This window comes from Lipotes vexillifer, unplaced genomic scaffold, assembly GCF_000442215.2.
Source record: "Lipotes vexillifer unplaced genomic scaffold, Lipotes_vexillifer_v1.1 scaffold533, whole genome shotgun sequence".
Classification (NCBI taxonomy): domain Eukaryota; kingdom Metazoa; phylum Chordata; class Mammalia; order Artiodactyla; family Lipotidae; genus Lipotes; species Lipotes vexillifer.
The window spans coordinates 53,116-60,712 of NW_006773553.1; positions in this window are offsets into that span (position 1 = coordinate 53,116).

Here is a 7,597-nt window from a genome sequence, read left to right on the forward strand (position 1 = left end):
CCAGTAGTGGGATTGCTGGATCATATGGTAATTCTGTTTTTATTTTTTAAGGAACCTCCATACTGTTCTCCATAGTGGCTGTATCAATTTACATCCCCAGCAACAGTGCAACAGGGTTCCCTTTTCTCCAAAGCCTCTGCAGCATTTGTTGTTTGTAGATTTTCTGATGATGCCCATTCTAACAGGCGTGAGGTGATACCTCATTGTAGGTTTGATTTGCATTTCTCTAATAACTAGTGATGTTGAGCAGCTTTTCATGTGCGTCTTGGCCATCTCTATGTCTTCTTGGAAGAAATGTTTATTTAGGTCTCCTGCCCATTTTTGTATTGGGTTGTTTGTTTTTTTAATATTGAGCTGCATGAGCTGCTTATATATATTGGAGATTAATCCTTTGTCCGTTGATTCGTTTGCAAATATTTTATCCCATTCTGAGGGTTGTCTTTTCATCTTGTTTGTAGTTTCCATTGCTGTGCAAAAGCTTTTATGTTTCATTAGGTCCCATTTGTTTAGTTTTCTTTTTTATGGCATTACTCTAGGAGGTGGATCAAAAAAGATCTTGCTGTGATTTATGTTAGAGTATTCTTCCTATGTTTTCCTCTAAGAGATTTATACTGTCTGGTCTTACATTAAGGTCTCTAATCCATTTTGAATTTATTTTTGTGTATGGTGTTAGGGGGTGTTCTAATTTCATTCTTTTACATGTAGCTGTCCATTTTTCCCAGCACCACTGATTGAAGACACTGTCTCTTCTCCATTGTATAGTCTTGCCTCCTTTGTCATAGATTAGTTGACCATAGGTGTGTAGGTTTATCTCTGGGCTTTCTTTTTCTTTTTTTTTTTTTTTCCTTTTACACCTTTATTGGAGTATAATTGCTTTACAATGGAGTGTTAGTTTCTGCTGTATAACAAAGTGAATCAATTATACATATATCACCATATCCCCTCCCTCTTGCATCTCCCTCCCACCCTCCATATCCCACCCCTTTAGGTGGTCACAAAGCACCGAGCTGATCTCCCTGTGCTATGTGGCTGCTTCCCAGTAGCTATCGATGTTACATTTGGTAATGTATATATGTCCATGGCACTCTCTCACTTCGTCCCAGCTTACCCTTCCCCCTCCCCATGTCCTCAAGTCCTTTCTCTACGTCTGTGTCCTTAATCCTGTCCTTCCCCTAGGTTCTTCATAAACTTTATTTTCTTTAGATTCCATATATCTCTGTTAGCATACGGTATTTATTTTTCTCTTTCTGACTTACTTCACTGTGTAGGACAGACTCTAAGTCCATCCACCTCACTACAAATAACTCAGTTTCGTTTCTTTTTCTGGCTGAGTAATATTCCATTGTATATATGTGCCAGATCTTCTTTATCCATTCATCTGTCAGTGGACACTTAGGTTGCTTCCATGTCCTGGCTATTGTAAATACAGCTGCAATGAACATTGTTGTACATGACTCTTTTTGAATTATGGTTTTCTCAGGGTAAATGCCCAGTAGTTGGATTGCTGGGTCGTATGGTAGTTCTATTTTTAGTTTTTTAAGGAACCTCCATACTATTCTCCAAAGTGGCTATATCAATTTACATTCCCACCAACAGTGCAAGAGCATTCCTTTTTCTCCAATAAATGCCTCTCCAGCATTTATTGTTTGTATATTTTTTGATGATTGCCATTCTGACTGCTGTGAGGTGATACCTCACTGTAGTTTTTTTTTTTTTTTTTTTTTTCTTGCGTTATGCGGGCCTCTCACTGTCGTGGCCTCTCCCATTTGCGGAGCACAGGCTCCGGACGCGCAGGCTCAGTGGCCATGGCTCACGGGCCCAGCCGCTCCGCGGCATGTGGGATCCTCCCGAAACGGGGCACGAACCCGCATCTCCTGCATCGGCAGGCGGACTCTCAAGCACTGCGCCACCAGGGAAGCCCCTCACTGTAGTTTTGATTTGCATTTCTCTAATGATTAGTGATGTTGAGCATCCTTTCATGTGTTTGTTGGTAATCTTTATATCTTCTTTGGAGAAATGTCTGTTTAGGTCTTCTGCCCATTTTTGGATTGAGTTGTTTGTTTTTGTGATACTGAGCTACATGAGCTGCTTGTAACTTTTGGAGATGAATCATTTGTCATTTTCTTCATTTGAAAATATTTTCTCCCATTCTGAGGGTTGTATTTTCGTCTTGTTTATGTTTTCCTTTGCTGAGCAAAAGCTTTGAAGTTTCATTAGGTGTCATTTGTTTATTTTTGTTTTTATTTCCATTCCTTTAGGAGGTGGGTCAAAAAGGATCTTGCTGTGATTTATGTCATAGAATGTTCTGCCTATGTTTTCCTCTAAGAGTTTTATAGTGTCTGGTCTTAAATTTAGGTCTCTAATCCATTCTGAGTTTATATTTGTGTATCATGTTATGGGGTGTTCTAATTTCATTCTTTTACGTGTAGCTGTCCAGTTTTCCCAGCACCACTTACTGAAGAGACTGTCTTTTCTCCATTGTATATCCTTGCCTCCTTTGTCATTGATGAGTTAGCCATAGGTACGTAGGTTTATCTCTGGGCTTTCTATCCTCTTCCATTTATCTATATTTCTGTTTTTGTGCCAGTACCATATAGTCTTGATTACTGTAGCTTTGTAGTATAGTCTGAAGTCAGAAAGTCTGAGTCCTCCAGCTCTTTTAATTTCCCTCAAGACTGCTTTGGCTATTCGGGGTCTTTTGTGTCTCCATACCAATTTTAAGATTTTTTTGTTCTAGTTTTGTAGAAAAAGCCACTTGTAACGTGATAGGGATTGCATTGAATATGTAGCTTGCTTTGGGTACTATAGTCATTTTCACAATATTGATTCTTCTAATCCAAGAACATGGTTTATACCTCCATCTGTTTATATCATCTTTGATTTCTTTCAGCAGTGTCTTATAGTTTTCTGAGTACAGGTCTTTTACCTCCTTAGGTAGGTTCATTCCTACGTATTTTATTCTTTTTGTTGCAGTGGTGAATGGGATTGTTTCCTTAATTTCTCTTTCTGATCTTTCATTGTTAGTGTATAGGAATGCAAGAGATTTCTGTGCATCAATTTTGTATCCTGCAACTTTACCAAATTCATTGATTAGCTCTAGTAGTTTTCTGGTGGCATCTTTAGGATCCTCTGTGTCTAGTATCATGTCATCAGCAAACAGTGACAGTTTTACTTCTTCTTTTCCCATTTGGATTCCTTTTATTTCTTTTTCTTCTCTGATTGCTGTGTCTACGACTTCCAAAACTATGTTGAATAATAGTGGTGAGAGTGGACATCCTTGTCTTGTTCCTGATCTTAGAGGAAATGCTTTTAGTTTTTCACCATTGAAAATGATGTTTGCTGTGGGTTTGTCATATATGGCCTTTATTATGTTGAGGTAGATTCCCTCTATGCCCACTTTCTGGAGAATTTTTATCATAAATGGGTGTTGAATTTTGTCAAAAGCTTTTCCTGCATCTATTGAGATGATCATATTTTTATTCTACAATTTGTTAATATGTTGTATCACACTGATAGATTTGTGTATATTGAAGAATCCTTGCATCCCTGGGATAAACCCCACCTGATGATGGTATATGATCCTTTTAATGTGTTGTTCAATTCTGTTTGTTAGTAATTTTTTTTAGGATTTTTACATCTATATTCATCAGTGATATTGGTCTATAATTTTCTTTTTTTTTAGTATCTTTGTCTGGTTTTGGTATCAGGGTGATGGTGCCCTCATAGAATGAGTTTGGGAGTGTTCCTTCCCCTGAAAATTTCTGAAGTTTGAGAAGGTTGGGTGTTAGCTCTTGTCTAAATGTTTGATAGAATTCACCTCTTATGCCATCTGGCTCTGGACTTTTGTTTGTTGGAAAAAAATTTTTTAGATCTTGGGAGTAGGAGTTTATTTATTTATTTATTTTTGCTGTGTTGGGTCTTTGTTTCTGTGTGAGGGCTTTCTCTAGTTTTGTCAAGTGGGGGCCACTCTTCATCACGGTGTGCAGGCCTCTCACTATCGTGGCCTCTCTTGTTGTGGAGCACAGGTTCCAGCCGCATAGGCTCAGTAGTTGTGGCTCATGGGCCTAGTTGCTCCATGGCATGTGGGATCCTCCCAGACCAGGGCTCGAACCCGTGTCCCCTGAATTAGCAGGCAGATTCTCAACCACTGCACCACCAGGGAAGCCCTGTTGGAAGATTTTTAATTACAGTTTCAATTTTATTATTTGTGATTGGTCTGTTAATATTTTCTGTTTCTTCCTGGTTCAGTCTTGGAAGGTTATACCTTTCTAAGAATTTCTTCCAGGTTGTCCATTTTATTGGCATAGAGTTTCTTGTAGAGGTCTCTTAGGATGCTTTGTATTTCTGTGGTGTCTCTTGTAACATCTCCTTTTTCTTCTCTTATTTTATTGATTTGAGTCCTCTCCCTCTTTTTCTTGAGTCTGGCTACAGGTTTATCATTTTGTTTATCTTCTCAGAAAACCAGCTTTTAGTTTTATTGATCTTTGATATTGTTTTCTTTGTTTCTATTTCATTTATTTCTGTCTGATCTTTATGATTTCTTTCCTGCTACTAACTTTGGGTTTTGTTCTTCTTTCTCTAGTTCCTTTAGGTGTAAGGTTAGATTGTCTATTTGAGATGTTTCTTTTTTCTTGAGGTAGGCTTGTATTGCTATAAACTTCCCTCTTACAACTGCTTTTGCTGCATCCCATAGATTTTGGATCATCATGTTTTTCTTGTCATTTGTCTCTCGGTAGTTTTTGATTTCCTCTTTTATTTCTTCACTGATCTCTTGGTTATTTAGTAACGTACTGTTTAGCCTCCATGTGTTTGTGTTTTTTACGTTTTTTTTTTCCCTGTAATTGATTTCTAATCTCATAGCCTTGTGGTCGGAACAGATGCTTGATATGATTTCAGTTTTATTAAATTTACTGAGGCTTTATTTGTGACCCAAGATGTGATCTATCCTGGAGAATGTTCTGTGTGCAGTTGAGAAGAACATGTAATCTGCTGTGTTTGGATGGAATGTCATATAAATATCAATTAAATCTATTTGGTCTATTCTGTCATTTAAAGCTTGTGTTTCCTTATTAATTTTCTGTCTGGATGATCTCCACTGGTGTAAGTAAAGTGTTAAAGTCCCCTGCTATTATTGTGTTACTGTCGATTTCCTCTTTTACAGCTGTTAATAGTTGCCTTATGTATTGAGGTGCTCCTACGTTGGGTACATATATATTTATAATTGTTATATCTTCTTCTTGGATTGATCCCTTGATCATTATGTAGTGTCCTTCCTTTCTCTTGTAACATTCTTTATTTTAAACTCTATTTTATCTGATATGAGTACTGCTATTCCAGCTTTCTTTTGATTTTCATTTGCATGGAATATCCTTTTCCATCCCCTCACTTTCAGTCTGTATGTGCTCCTAGGTCTGAAATGGGTCTCTTATAGACAGCAAATATATGGATCTTGTTTTTGTATCCATTCAGCAAGCCTGTGTCTTTTGGTTGGAGCATCTATCTAATCCATTCACATTTAAGGTAAATATCAATATGTATGTTCCTATTACTATTTTCTTAATTGTTATGGGTTTGTTTTTGTAGATCCTTTTCTTCTCTTGTGTTTCCCACTTAGAGAAGTTCCTTTAGCATTTGTTGTAGAGCTGGTTTCGTGGTGCTGAGTTCTCTTAGCTTTTGCTTGTCTGCAAAGCTTTTGATTTCTCCATCGAATGTGAATGAGATCCTTGCTGAGTAGAGTTCTCTTGGTTGTAAGTTCTTCCCTTTAAAGTGATGACACTTTAAATATATCATGCCACTCCCTTATGGTTTGCAGATTTTCTGCTGAGAAGTCAGCTGTTAACCTTATGGGAGTTCCCTTGTATGTTATTTGTCATTTTTCCCTTGTTGCTTTCAATAATTTTTCTTTGTCTTTAATTTTTGTCAATTTGATTACTATGTGTCTCAGCATTTTTCTCTTTGGGTTTATCCTGCCTGGGACTCTCTGAGCTTCCTGGACTTGGGTAGCTATTTCCTTTCCCAGGCTAGGGAATTTTTCGATTATAATCTCTTCAAATATTTTCTCAGGTCCTTTCTCTCTCTCTTCTCCTTCTGGGACCCCTATAATGCAAATGTTGTTGGGTTTAATGTTATCCCAGAGGTCTCTTAGGCTGTCTTCATTTCTTCTCATTCTTTTTTCTTTATTCTGCTGTTCCACAGCAGTGAATTCCACCTTTCTGTCTTCCAGGTCACTTATCCGTTCTTCTGCCACAGTTATTCTGCTATTGATTCCTTCTGGTGTACTTTTCATTTCAGTTATTGTATTGTTCATCTCTGTCTGTTTGTTCTTTAATTCTTCTAGTTGTTTGTTCTTTAATTCTTTCAGGTCTTTGTTAAGCATTTCTTGCATCTTTTCGATCTTTGCCTCCGTTCTTTTTCCAAGGCCTTGGATCATCTTCACTATCATTATTGTGAATTCTTTTTCTGGAAGGTTGCCAATCTCCACCTCATTTAGTTGTTTATCTGGGGTGTTATCTTGTTCCTTCTTCTGGTACAAAGTCCTCTGCCTTTTCATCTTGTCTATCTGTGAATATGGTTTTCCTTCCACAGGCTGCAGAATTGTAGCACTTCTTGCTTTTGCTGTCTGCCCTCTGCTGGATGAGTCTGTCTTAGAGGATTGTGCAAACTTCCTTATGGGAGGGACTGGTGGTGGGTAGAGCTGGGTGTTGCTCTGGTGGGCAGAGCTTTAATCTGCTTGTCTGTGGATTAAATAAAAATTTAATAAAAAGTTTAATCCACTTGTCTCCTGATACATGAGGCTGAGATCCCTCTCTGTTGGTTGTTTGGCCTGAGGCGACCCAGCACTGGAGACTACCTGGCTCTTTGGTGGGGCTAATGGCGGACACCGGGAGGACTCATGCCTAGGAGGACTTCCAAGAACTTCTGCTGCTAGTGTCCTTGTCCTCACAGTGAGCCACAGCCACCCCCCGCCTCTGCAGAAGACCCTCTAAAACTAGCAGGTAGGTCTGCTCAGTCTTCTATGGGGTCCCTGCACCTTCCCTTGGGTCCTGATGTGCACACTACTGTTGTGTGCCCTCCAAGAGTGGCGTCTCTGTTGTGACTCTATAGCTCTGAGTGGAGTTGAGACTCTAAGACTCTGAGTGGAGACTCACAGACCCTGGTTCCTGTGAAGCTTCGATGCTTTGTGGTTCTAGAAATCCTATAAGAGACAGTCCACAGCAGGTGAAGCTAATGCTGTCAGTGGAGGTGGTGAAGCCAAAGATCTGCAGTTCAGACTAAAGGTGCCAATGTACATACAGGAGAAAACCATCTCATGTGAATGTAGTTCAGGCACGTTTAACATAAATACAGTCATGTTAATGCCTAACATATTCTATCTTGTCCCTCCCCACAGGGACCCCCTCCTCAGTTCCTGAGCCTCCTGTAACTCATGTACACAGGCATGGAGAGTGGGCTCTGTCCAGTCTGAGCCCTGAGTTACCCTGTGTGTATCTTAGGATACTTTGTATTTCTGTGGTGTCTGTTGTAACATCATGGCTTTCATTTCTGATTTATTTGGGCCCTCTCTTTTTTTTTTTTTTTTTTTTTTTTTTTTTTTTTT